Raw genomic sequence first — 12,598 nt, 5'->3', positions numbered from 1 at the left:
CACACTGCGCTTTTATCGGTGAGCGGACTTTTATTTTGAACAGAGCAAACCAGGAAGTGGTGTGTATGACGCTATGTGATTGCATGTGTAGAGAGCCCGGTACAGTTGACGGTCAACTTCAAAAAGGATTAAATCAACAACGCAAATCGATCCTAAACAGCAAACATCGGTAAAATTAATTTGTAAGAGCAATGTCAAGATGCCGGTTTTCCCCTCTCCTCGTGGTGCTAACGTTTCGCGTTCATTAGCTAGCTAGCTGTCTGTAGCGAGTGGAACACATGGATAACTTTGTTTTGTTAATTCGGTAGTTAGCTAATTATTATCATGCTTCTGTCATTGTTTATACATCTCAGCACACCATCCAGATGCCTTCAAATAAAAACGTGTAAGCGGTGTTGCAATACAGTACAGGAAGGACGTCCATAAACTCGATACCCCAGTGTTGTTAAAGAACGCATTGACTTTCAGCCGCAGTGGTGGACACGGCGGAAAGCAAAAATACATTAGGTTGAATAGCTCGCAGAAAGAGATGCTTTTCATCTGAATGTGACGAGGTTGGTCATCGTCATGAACATGGTGAAGTGAGAGTGAGGTTCGCTCCGAGTCCAACAGGTAAAATAATGCAGCGAATTTGGGGGGGTGTAGACTGATTGGGATTTGAACCCACGACAGGCTGTTATTAGCTAAACAATCGTTTGAATAATCAGGTGTGTTAGTGCTGGGTTAAAGCCTGCGCAGTGCATATTGCTCTACAACCCTTGGGTTGGTGGTTGGTTTTTGAGCCGTGGCTAAAGGAGTACACTACAGGGAATAGGATGCCATTTGGATTAGGGACACACACTATAACCTGTACATGCTATAACACTACTGTTACAGTGAGGCCACATTACCAACAGCGTCCTTCCAGGGGCTAGCTGGACTGTTACAGTAGTAGTGATGCCACCTAGCTGGACTGTTACAGTAGTAGTGATGCCACCTAGCTGGACTGTTAACAGTAGTAGTGATGCCACCTAGCTGGACTGTACAGTAGTAGTGATGCCACCTAGCTGGACTGTTACAGTAGTAGTGATGCTACCTAACTGGACTGTTACAGTAGTAGTGATGCCACCTAGCTGGACTGTTACAGTAGTAGTGAATCGCTACCTAGCTGGACTGTTACAGTAGTAGTGATGCTACCTAGCTTGGACTGTTACAGTAGTAGTGATGCCACCTAGCTGGACTGTTACAGTAGTAGTGATGCTACCTAGCTGTACTGTTAAGTAGTAGTGATGCTACCTAGCTGTACTGTTACAGTAGTAGTGATGCTACCTAGCTGTACTGTTACAGTAGTAGTGATGCACCTAGCTGGACTGTTACAGTAGTAGTGATGCTACCTAGCTGGACTGTTACAGTAGTAGTGATGCTACTAGCTGGACTGTTACAGTAGTAGTGATGCCACCTAGCTGGACTGTTACAGTAGTAGTGATGCACTGCTGGACTGTTACAGTAGTAGTGATGCTGGACTGTTACAGTAGTAGTGATGCTACCTAACTGGACTGTTACAGTAGTAGTGATGCTACCTAGCTGGACTGTTACAGTGATGCCACCTAGCTGGACTGTTACAGTAGTAGTGATGCCACCTAGCTGGACTGTTACAGTAGTAGTGATGCCACTAGCTGGACTGTTACAGTAGTAGTGATGCTACCTAGCTGGACTGTTACAGTAGTAGTGATGCCCCTAGCTGGACTGTGTACACCATGTAGCCTAACTAACTATAGTTGACCCGTGTCTCTCTAGGTTTCCTACACCTGGGGGGGCTGCGTACAGCTCTCTACAACTATATCTATGCTAAGAGTATGGAGGGAGCTTCATCTTACGTATGGAAGATACAGACCAGAGCAGACTGGTGCCGGGAGCTGCAGAGTCTATAGAGGATATGTTGGAGTGGGCTGGTAGGACAGACTAAATAACACACACACAGACCAGAGCAGACTGGTGCTGGGAGTGGCTGAGTCTGTAGAGTTCATGCTGGGGTGGGCTGGTAGAGCAGAGACATATTTAGATATTAGGAGTTTGCTCAACTTTTTACACGGACGTTAGCACCCGTGAGCATTCCAATAACATCCAAGTATTTGGAATCTAATTCAGATTCTTAGACATTCAGTTCAGAGCATTGTTTCATTCTAGAACAGCTGTGGAATGGTCAATATTGCATTTGCCAATGTAATAATGGGGGCTAACATGTATACCATCCATCTCCATTCCTACCTCCCCAGGTCTCCCCCCAGACGAGAGTCCCCGTGGAGGAGGCCAGTACGGTCCCTACCTCCAGTCCCAGAGGCTGTCCCTGTACAGCCAGGCTGCTATCCCTTCTCCAGACAGGGAAGGCCTACCACTGCTTCTGCAGCCAGCAGAGACTAGAATTACTGAAGAGAGAGGCCCTACGCAGCGGACAGACACCCGCGGTGAGTGGGCTAAACACACTCATACACACACATACACACACACACACACACAATAGTTTTATTTATTTTATTTAACTTTTATTTATTTTATTTAACTTTTATTTAACTAGGCAAGTCATTTCACAAATTCTTATTTACATGACGGCCAACCCGGCAACCCGGACGATGCTGGGCCAATTGTGCGCTCCCTATGGGACTCCAATCCGGACGGTTGTGATACAGCCTGGAATCGAACCAGGGTCTGTAGTGACGCCTCTAGCACTGAGATGCAGTGCCTTAGACCGCTGGACCTCCTAGGGAGCCCAAACATACACATGGACATGTTGAAAACACATACTCACTCATTCACACATATAACTGAAACAATCTTCTACTGCAGGTATGACAACAGGTGCAGACATCCGCCGCAGACAGGTAGAGAGAAAGCTGGGTCAGAAGGTCCCCATGTGATCAGGTTCAGACTGGAGTCTGGGAGTAGAATCCTTCAACGACCTGGTCTTCGGATGGAACCATCATGAGGTGGCCCAGGTAAGCGCGGCTGACACGTGAGATAAATAAACACAAGCTGTACCGGCAAGCAGTGTGCAATTTTATTTATTTATTCCCGATGCCCTCGCAACAAGTAATCTTCAGATTTGGCAAGTGCTTTTCTTATTTCAAAACGCATATAATTGAAACTCCACCTCCATCCCAAGTTGAAGGAGACCCGTATTAATCTGACGGGTTCTCCCACCTGGCAAATGTAAGTAGATGGATAGATTAACATATATATCTACCCATTCCTCTTCCCAAAGGGATATTCAATGTCTGCTTTAAAAACATTTTACCCATCTACCAACAGGTGCCCTTCTTTGTGCAAGGCATTGGACAACCTCCCTGGTCTTTGTGGTTGAATCTGTGTTTTGAAAATTCACTAAAATACAGATAATTGAATGTGTGGGGTACAGAGATGAGGTAGTCATTCAACAACCATGTTAAACACTATTAGTGCACAGGATTGAGTCCATTGCAGCTTATTATGTGACTTGTTAAGCACATTGTTACTGCTGAACTTATTTTAGTCTTTCCATAACAAAGGGTTGTTGAATACTTATTGACTGCAAGACATTTCAGTTTCTCATTTTTATTAATTTGGTAAAATTCCGAAAAACATAATTCACTTTTGACATTATGGGGTATTGTGTGTTAGACCAGTGACAAATATCAATTTAATTTTAATTCCGGCTGTACACAACAACATTTGGAAAAAGTCAAAGGGGGTGAATAGTTTCTGCCCCTGCTATAGGTAGAAGGAGACCCTGTAGTGATGAAAGCAGAGAGTTTCCCACCTATCACCTGGCCTAACGTAGTAGACGTCCACGCTGCTGTAGGTAGGAGACCTGTAGTGATGAAAGCAGATGGTTTCCCACCTATCACCTGGCTAACGTAGCAGACGTCCACTGCCTGTAGGTAGGAGAACCCTGTAGTGATGAAAGCAGATGGTTTCCCCACTATCACCTGGCTAACGTAGTAGACCGTCCCCCTGCTGTAGGTAGAAGGAGACCCTGTAGTGATGAAGCAGAGGGTTTCCCCACCTATCACCTGGCTAACGTAGTTAGACGTCCCCCTGCTGTAGGTAGAAGGAGACCCTGTAGTGATGAAAGCAGATGGTTTCCACACCTATCACCTGGCTAACGTAGTAGACGTCCACCTGCTGTAGGTAGAAGGAGACCCTGTAGTGATGAAAGCAGATGGTTTCCCAACCTATCACCTGGTAACGTAGTAGACGTCCCCTGCTGTAGGTAGAAGGAGACCCTGTAGTGATGAAGCAGATGGTTCCCCCACCTATCACCTGGCTAACATAGTAGACGTCCCCTGCTGTAGGTAGAAGGAGACCCTGTAGTGATAAAGCACGATGGTTTCCCCCTATCACCTGGCTAACGTAGTAGACGTCCACCTGCTGTAGGTAGAAGGAGACCCGTGTAGTGATGAAAGCAGATGGTTTCCCCACCTATCACCTGGCTAACGTAGTAGACGACTCCCCCTGCTGTAGGTAGAAGGAACCCTGTAGTGATGAAAGCAGATGGTTCCCCCACCTATCACCTGGCTTAACGTAGTAGACGTCCCCTGCTGTAGGTAGGAGCCCTGTAGTGATGAAAAGCAGAATGGTTTCCCACCTATCACCTGGCTAACGTAGTAGACGTCCACCTGCTGTAGGTAGAAGGAGAACCTGTAGTGATGAAAGCAGATGGTTTCCCACCTATCACCTGGCTAACGTAGCAGACGTCCCCCTGCTGTAGGTAGAAGGAGACCCTGGTAGTGATGAAAGCAGATGGTTTCCCCACCTATCACTGGCTAACGTAGCAGAACGTCCACCTGCTGTAGGTAGAAGGAGACCTTAGTGATGAAAGCAGATGGTTTCCCCACCTATCACCTGGCTAACGTAGTGACGTCCACCTGCTGTAGGTAGAAAGAGACCTGTAGTGATGAAAGCAGATGGTTTCCCCACCTATCACCTGGCTAACGTAGTAGACGTCCCCTGCTGTAGGTAGAAGGAACCCTGTAGTAGAGAAAAGCAGATGGTTCGCCCACCTATCCACCTGGCTTTAACATAGTAGACGTCCCAACTGCTGTACAGGTAGAGGATGACCTGTAGTGATGAAAGCAGATGGTTTCCCACACTTCCACCTGGCTAAACGATAAGACTCCACCTCTTAGGTTAAAGAGACCTGTAGATATAAGATGAAAGCAGAATGGTTTCCCACCATATCACCTGGCTAACGATAGACGTCCCCCTGCTGTAGTAAGAAGGGAGACCTGTAGTGGATGAAAGCGATGGTTCCTACTAACCACCTAATAGCAGCTGAACGTAGTAGACGTCCCCCTGCTGTAGGTATGGGACCTCTTAGTGATGCAAAGCAGATGGTATTCCCCACTATCACTGGCTAACGTACCGCTCAAGACCTCCACCCGCTGTATAGAAGGAGAGACCCTGTAGTGAGAAAGCAGATGGTTTCCTCCACCTATCACCTGGCAGGTAAATCGTGCAAGAAGCCTCTGCTGTCAGGTAGTAGGAGACCCTGTAGTGTGAAAAGCAGATGGTTTCCCCAGCCTATCACCTGGCTAACGTTGCACGCAGTTCCACCTGCTGTAGGTAGAAAGGAGACCCTGTAGTGATGAACGCAATGTTTCCCCACCTATCACCTGGTAACGTATAGTAGACGTCCACCGATGTAGAATAGATAGAGAGACCCTGTATGATGGAAAGCGAAATGGTTTCCCCACGATATCACCTGGCTAACGTAGATAACAAGATCCTGCATAAGATAGGTAGAAAGGAGACCCTGTAGTGATAAAGCAGATGGTTTCCCCACCTACACGCTGGCTAACGTGTAGACGTCCTGCCTGTAGGTAGGAGACCGTGTAGTGATTGAAGAAGATGGTTCCCCACCTATCACTGGCTACACGTAGTAGACGTCCCCTGCTGTAGGTAAAGAAGGAGACCCTGTAGTGATGAATGCAGACGGTTTTTTCCCGCACCTACACCTGGCTAACGTAGTAGACGACCACCTGAATGAGGTTCAGCCAACGTCTGAGAGGGATCAGAGTGGCTCATCTCTACCTGCCAAACATCCTGCTGCTGTACAGGTACACATACACACAACCTACTCCAAACACCTGCTGCTTGTCACAGGTACACACCACACACCTACCTCAAACACCTGTTGCTGTACAGGTACACACAACACACGCTACCTCCAAACACCTGCTGCTGTACAGGTACACACACACACGCTACTCCAAACACCTGCTGCTGTACAGGTTACACACACACACTACCTCCAACACCTGCTTGCTGTAACAGGTTACACACAACACCTACCTCCAACACCTGCTGCGTACAGGTATCACACACACACACCTACCTTCCAAAACACCTGCTGCTGTAACAGGTACACAACACTACCTACCTCAAACACCTGCTGCTTGTACAGGTACACACACACACCTACCTCCACACACTGCTGCTGTACAGGTACACACACACACACCTACCTCGAAACACCTGCTGCTGTAAACAGGTACACACACACAGCACCTACCTCCAAACACTGCTGCTGTAGCAGGTTACACACACACACACCTACCTCGTGTGAAAACCTTAATGATGGGACTATTGATACCCAGAACACAAAGGGTGGTCGGATCCGAACGAAGGTATATTATTTAGAAAATAGTTTTATGACGCCACACTTTCTGCACATTGTTGTTTAAACAAGTCGCTTTATTGACTATAGTATAAGCTTCTCTCTAAAGCATCTTAAATAATGCCCTCGATTCAGTTTTTGACAGCAAAAAAGGGAAACAGGATGGAAAGTGCGATCCTGCAATGGGTAACTGATTGTAGTTGCCTACGAAGACTCGCGGCTAACCTCTGCGCTGTGGAGATTTGATGAATAGTCTGGAAACAACGCAAATAAACACCTAACACTGCTTTTCATTGATGACCAGCAGATGTCACTAATGTGGATTGTGTTAAAGCTCAGCGTAATGAACAATCTTATTAAGGCACAATTTGGTGAAAGCCTCGGTTTCCCATCACTAGAATATCTTACCCTGAGAGGTTCGCTGTGGGTGTCAACAATTATAATTGTAACATAGTTGATTGACGACTGTTGTAAACAGGCTGAAGGAACCCTTATTAGAGTAACTAAGGTAGTCATGGGAAATGTATGCTTTTTTTTATTGGTCCGTTTGAATAAATGTTTTTGTGTGCTTTGATTGGTTGCAGGTATGACGCCGCACCTCCACCGGTTTCCTAGAAAATGGTGGGACACACTCATCTGTAACATTCCCTGCCAGGGGACAGAGGGAAAGCCATGCAGAGACACTGCTGCTGTCACCAATGGGTGTATATTCAGTATTCACCCTGCCAGAAGACACCAGCCCTACCTTTACGCTTGTTTACACTGCGCTGCACTGGAGGTGGAATACAATCATGGTTGCATTAATAAGACACTGTGGAGCCTGCGCAAGATATGGGTCAGAAAACAAACCTCAATGCAGGGTGGGATATGCCACTGTACTCCAAATGTTACCTTTATCGACACTGCTCCATCGAGAAGATTGAAATACTGCTAGTTTTCCCAGAAAACTGCCCTTTTTGTGCTCATGCTAGCTAGCAGGAACCACAGCAGCCTTCATTGACACTGTCATTCCAAAATGGCTGCGGTGGCAGTTACTAGCTAGCATGAGGACGAAAAGGGGCATTTTTCCCTGGAAAACTAGCAGTACTTCAATCTTCTCGATGGGCGCAGTGTGTATAGGTAAAATTTGAAGTACAAGTGGCATATCCCATCCCTGCATTGAGGTACGTTTTCAGACCTATATCTCGCGCTGGCGCCACGGTGTCTTAATGTAACCATGATTGCTTTCTGACCCCAGTGCAGCTCAGTGACTTGATGTATCCATGACTGCTTTCTGACCCCAGTGCAGCTCAGTGTCTTAATGTAACCATGCTTGCTTTCTGACCCCAGTGCAGCTCAGTGTCTTGATGTAACCATGACTGCTTCATGACCCCAGTGCAGCTCAGTGTAAACAAGCGTATTGGTATCTACATTATTAAAATAAACAAAAGTATTTTTCTGTGGCGGCCTATAGAGGAAAAACTGGTATTATATCACACACACACACACACACACATAATCAACTTTAACTGGTTTGTCTTGATTCATCATTTGAAGCACAGCTCTCTCAGCTCTCTCCTGTGTGAGAGGAATTTCCCATCCAGATCCACCTTGATCTCCCTGGGACATCTTTATTGGTTTTGTTGATCTATATCATCATGATATAACCAATAACATTTACCATCATCACCAATAACACTGATATAATCAATACCATTTACCGTCATCACCAATAACATTTACCATCATCACCAATAACATGTACCATCATCACCAATACCATTTACCATCATCACCAATAACATGTACCATCATCACCAATACCATTTACCGTCATCACCACAAACACTGATATAACCAATACCATTTACCGTCATCACCAATAACATTTACCATCATCACCACAAACACTGACGGTAAATCAATACTATTTACCGTCATCACCACAAACACTGATATAATCAATAACCTTTACCGTCATCACCAATACCATTTACCGTCATCACCAATAACACTGATATAATCAATACCATTTACCGTCATCACCAATAACATTTACCATCATCACCAATAACACTGATATAATCAATACCATTTACCGTCATCACCAATACCATTTACCGTCATCACCAATAACACTGATATAATCAATACCATTTACCATCATTGTCAATTTTTTATTATCTTTTTTTTTAATGTATTTTTATTTTACTAGGCAAGTCAGTTAAGAACAAATTCTTATTTACAATGACGGCCTAGGAACCGTTGGTTAACTGCCTTGTTCAGGGGCAGAACGACAGATTTTACCTTGTCAGCTCAGGGTAGCTTTCGGTTACTAGTCCAACGCTCTAACCACTAGGCTACGCTGCCACCAATAACATTTACCATCATCACCAATAACATTTACCATCATCACCAATAACATTTACCATCATCACCAATAACATTTACCATCATCATTTACCGGTCATCACCAATATCATAGCACACTACACCCAGGAACACACAGTAGCACCCTTTGTTATACGGCACAAGTAAAACAGACAAACTAGGGGTTCAGGTGTCCGGACACAACAGCCACAGGGCGTTGTCAATTTAACCATGGATCAGTGTGTTACTGTATTCAAAGGGCAACTGTACACACACACAGAGAGAGAGAGAGAGAGAGACACACACACACACACACACACACACAGAGAGAGAGACACACACACACCTATAGAGCAGTAATATGCCTCAGGCCCTTATAACTAGAGATGATACACACCCTCGTTCTTTCACAACATCATCTTGTGTCTGAGGAAACACAGCAGCTTATTGGTTGACCTGCGTCTCAGGTATCAGTACACCTCCACGGAGACAGACGGAGGAAGCAACACAAACGCTAACACACCTACCGACCAGACTGACTGACACGGCTAAAACCCTTTCTCAGGTAAGCTTTGATTTTTACCTTCATTATAAAAGCCTTGCATATAAAAAAAAAACAACGAATCGGAGTGGAGAGAGTGTGGAGGTTGACATAATGACTGCTTACAGGTTACACACCCTGTTATTAGACTGAGACRGAATTCAGAGGTTTTTGCCTGGGTGTGTAAGTCGGTTTTGTTTGTTGTTTGTGTTACAGGTGAATGGTGTCGCGTTTAGCTATCAAACAACATGCAGTTGAGGAGTAGGAAGATTACAGTTATTTCATATATATKATCWATTTACTTCTGTTTTGTTCTTAATAACAGATCAACCCTCTTGTTTATAGTTTGTTGTGAACAGTTCTTTCTTACTTAATCAATTCATCAGCACAGTCAACCAGAACGACAATGCAGGTCTCTCACCCTTCACATGGCCGTGACTCGGAGTAGAAAATCACATCAAGTGGAAATATTGAAGTCATTTTTTTTATTTAAAAAAATTCGATAATTTTTTATGAACATTCTTTAAATATAGTATTTTATTATTGACAATAAGCCAGCATTTCTATTGTGTTGAGTTGGCATTAAGAATTTTTTATCAAATTGTTTACATCAGTTTTGTAACAGGTCTGTTACCAGTCAGCAGCATTGTGTTGGTGAGTAGGTCTGTTATTACAGTCTATGTTACCAGTCAGTAGTATTGTGTTGGTGAGGAGGTCTGTTATTACAGTCTATGTTACCAGTCAGTAAGTATTGTGTTGTGAGGGTCTGTTATTACAGTCTATGTTACCAGTCAGTAGTATTGTGTTGGTGAGGAGTCTGTTATTACAGTCTATGTTATAGTCAGCCGTAGATTGTGTTGGTGAGTGGTCTGTTATTACAGTCTATGTTACCAGTCAGTAGTATTGTGTTGTTGAGTAAGGTCTGTTATTACAGTCTATGTGTACCAGTCAGTAAGTATTGTGTTGGTGAGGAGGTCTGTTATTACAGTCTATGTTACATCAGTAAGTAAATTGTGTTAGTGAGGAGGTCTGTTATTACAGTCTATGTTACCAGTCAGTAGTATTGTGTTGGTGAGTAGGTCTGTTATTACAGTCTATGTTACAGTCAGTAGTATTGTGGTTGGTGAGTAGGTGTGTTATTACAGTCTATGTTACCAGTCAGTAGTATGTGTTGTTGAGTAGGTGTGTTATTACAGTCTATGTTACCAGTCAGTAAGTATTGTGTTAGTGAGGAGTCTGTTATTACAGTCTATGTTACCAGTCAGTAGTATTGTGTTGTGTGAGTAAGGTCTGTTATTACAGTCTATGTTAATCAGTCAGTATATTGTGGTTGGTGAGTAGGTCTGTTATTACAGTCTATGTTTACAAGCAGTATATGTGTTGGTGAGTAGGTTCTGTTATAGTCTATGTTACAGTCAGTAGTATGTGTTGTTGAGTAGGTCTGTTATTACGTCTATGTTACATCAGTAGTATTGTGTTGGTGAGTAGGTCTGTTTCTATGGTAACAGGTAACATCCCAGGTGGGAGATTATGGTTCTACCTCTGGAGAATAACATGAGGCTCGTTAGTTCGTCAGGTAGAATACTACTGTTTTGTCGGCCTAAGAACAACCTGTATATCCACATCCGACACTCAACTAATGTAATATCTCTGAGCCAGGCACTGATGGTTAAATCAACTACTGTTCACTGATGGTTAATCCACTATGTTCCTGATGGTTAAATCCACTGCTGTTCACTGATGGTTAAATCCACTGCTGTTCACTGATGGTTATATCCATTACTGTTCACTGATGGTTAATGACCATGTACTGTTCACTGATGGTTTAAATCCACTACTGTTCACTGATGGTTAAATCCACTACTGTTCACTGACTGGTTAAATCCCTGCTGTCACTGATGGTTAAATCCACTGCTGTTCTGAAGTGGTTAAATCCATTACTGTTCACTGTGGTTAAATAACTTACTGCTGTTCACTGTATGGTTAAATCCACTACTGTTCACTGATGGTTAATCCACTACTGTTCACTGATGGTTAAATCCACTACTGTTCACTGATGGTTCTAATCCACACTGTTCACTGATGGTTAAAATCCACTAGCTGTTTACTGATGGTTAAATCATCTGTTCACTGATGTTACTCTCGTATGATGTTAAAATCCACTGCTGTTTCACTGATGGTTAAATAGAACTACTGTTTCAACTGATGGTTAATACTACTGTTCCTGATGGTAAATCCAGCTGTACTGCTGGTTACCACTGCTTTTTTCACTGATGGTTAAATCCACTACTGTTCCTGATGGTAAATCCACTGCTGTTCACTGATGGTTAAAATCTCACTCTGTTCACTGATGTTAAATCCACTGCTGTTCACTGATTGGTTTAAATCCACTGCTGTTCATCTGATGGTTAAATCACTCTAGTTCACTGATGTTAAAATCACTTGCTTCATGATGGTTAAATCCACTCTGTTCACTGATGGTTAAATCCATTCTGTTCACTGATGGTTAAATCCACTTGCTGTTCCTGATGGTTAAAATCACTGCTGTTCACTGATGGTTAAATCACTAGCTGTTCACTGAAACTTGGTTAAATAGCTACTGTTCACTGATGGTTAAATCCACTACTGTTTCCTGATGGTTAAATCCACAGCTTGCTGTTTTCACTGATGCGTTAATCCCCTTAGCCTGTTCACTGATGGTTAAATCCACTGCTTGTTACTGATGGTTAAATAGAACTCACTGTTACCTGTGTAACTAGGAAACACTGTTCAATGATGGTTAAATACTACTGTTCACCTGATGGTTAATCCACTGCTGTTCAACTGATGGTAAATGAACTACTGTTTCACTGATGGTTAAATCCACTGCTGTTTACTACTGACTGGTTTAATCATTACTCGTTCACTGATGGTTAAATCCATTACTTCTGTTCCACTGATGGTAAATCCATGCTGTTTACTTGATGGTTAAAATCCATAGCTGTTACTGATTGGTAAATGCCACTACTGTTCACTTGATGGTGTAAACACATGTTCAAGTAATCCACTATAACTCGTTCACTGATGATTAATCCACT

General features: G+C 43.6%; 1 pseudogene; it reads left to right on the top strand.

The window, feature by feature from the left end:
* Positions 1–382: 382 nt before the first annotated feature.
* Positions 383–4,149, top strand: LOC112078394 (nondiscriminating glutamyl-tRNA synthetase EARS2, mitochondrial-like; annotated as a pseudogene).
* The last annotated feature ends 8,449 nt before the right edge of the window (positions 4,150–12,598 follow it).

This window comes from Salvelinus sp. IW2-2015, unplaced genomic scaffold (genome assembly GCF_002910315.2).
Source record: "Salvelinus sp. IW2-2015 unplaced genomic scaffold, ASM291031v2 Un_scaffold5623, whole genome shotgun sequence".
NCBI classification, from domain to species: domain Eukaryota; kingdom Metazoa; phylum Chordata; class Actinopteri; order Salmoniformes; family Salmonidae; genus Salvelinus; species Salvelinus sp. IW2-2015.
Note: the sequence above shows the minus strand (reverse complement) of the source record. Positions and strands in the feature narration are given on the sequence as shown.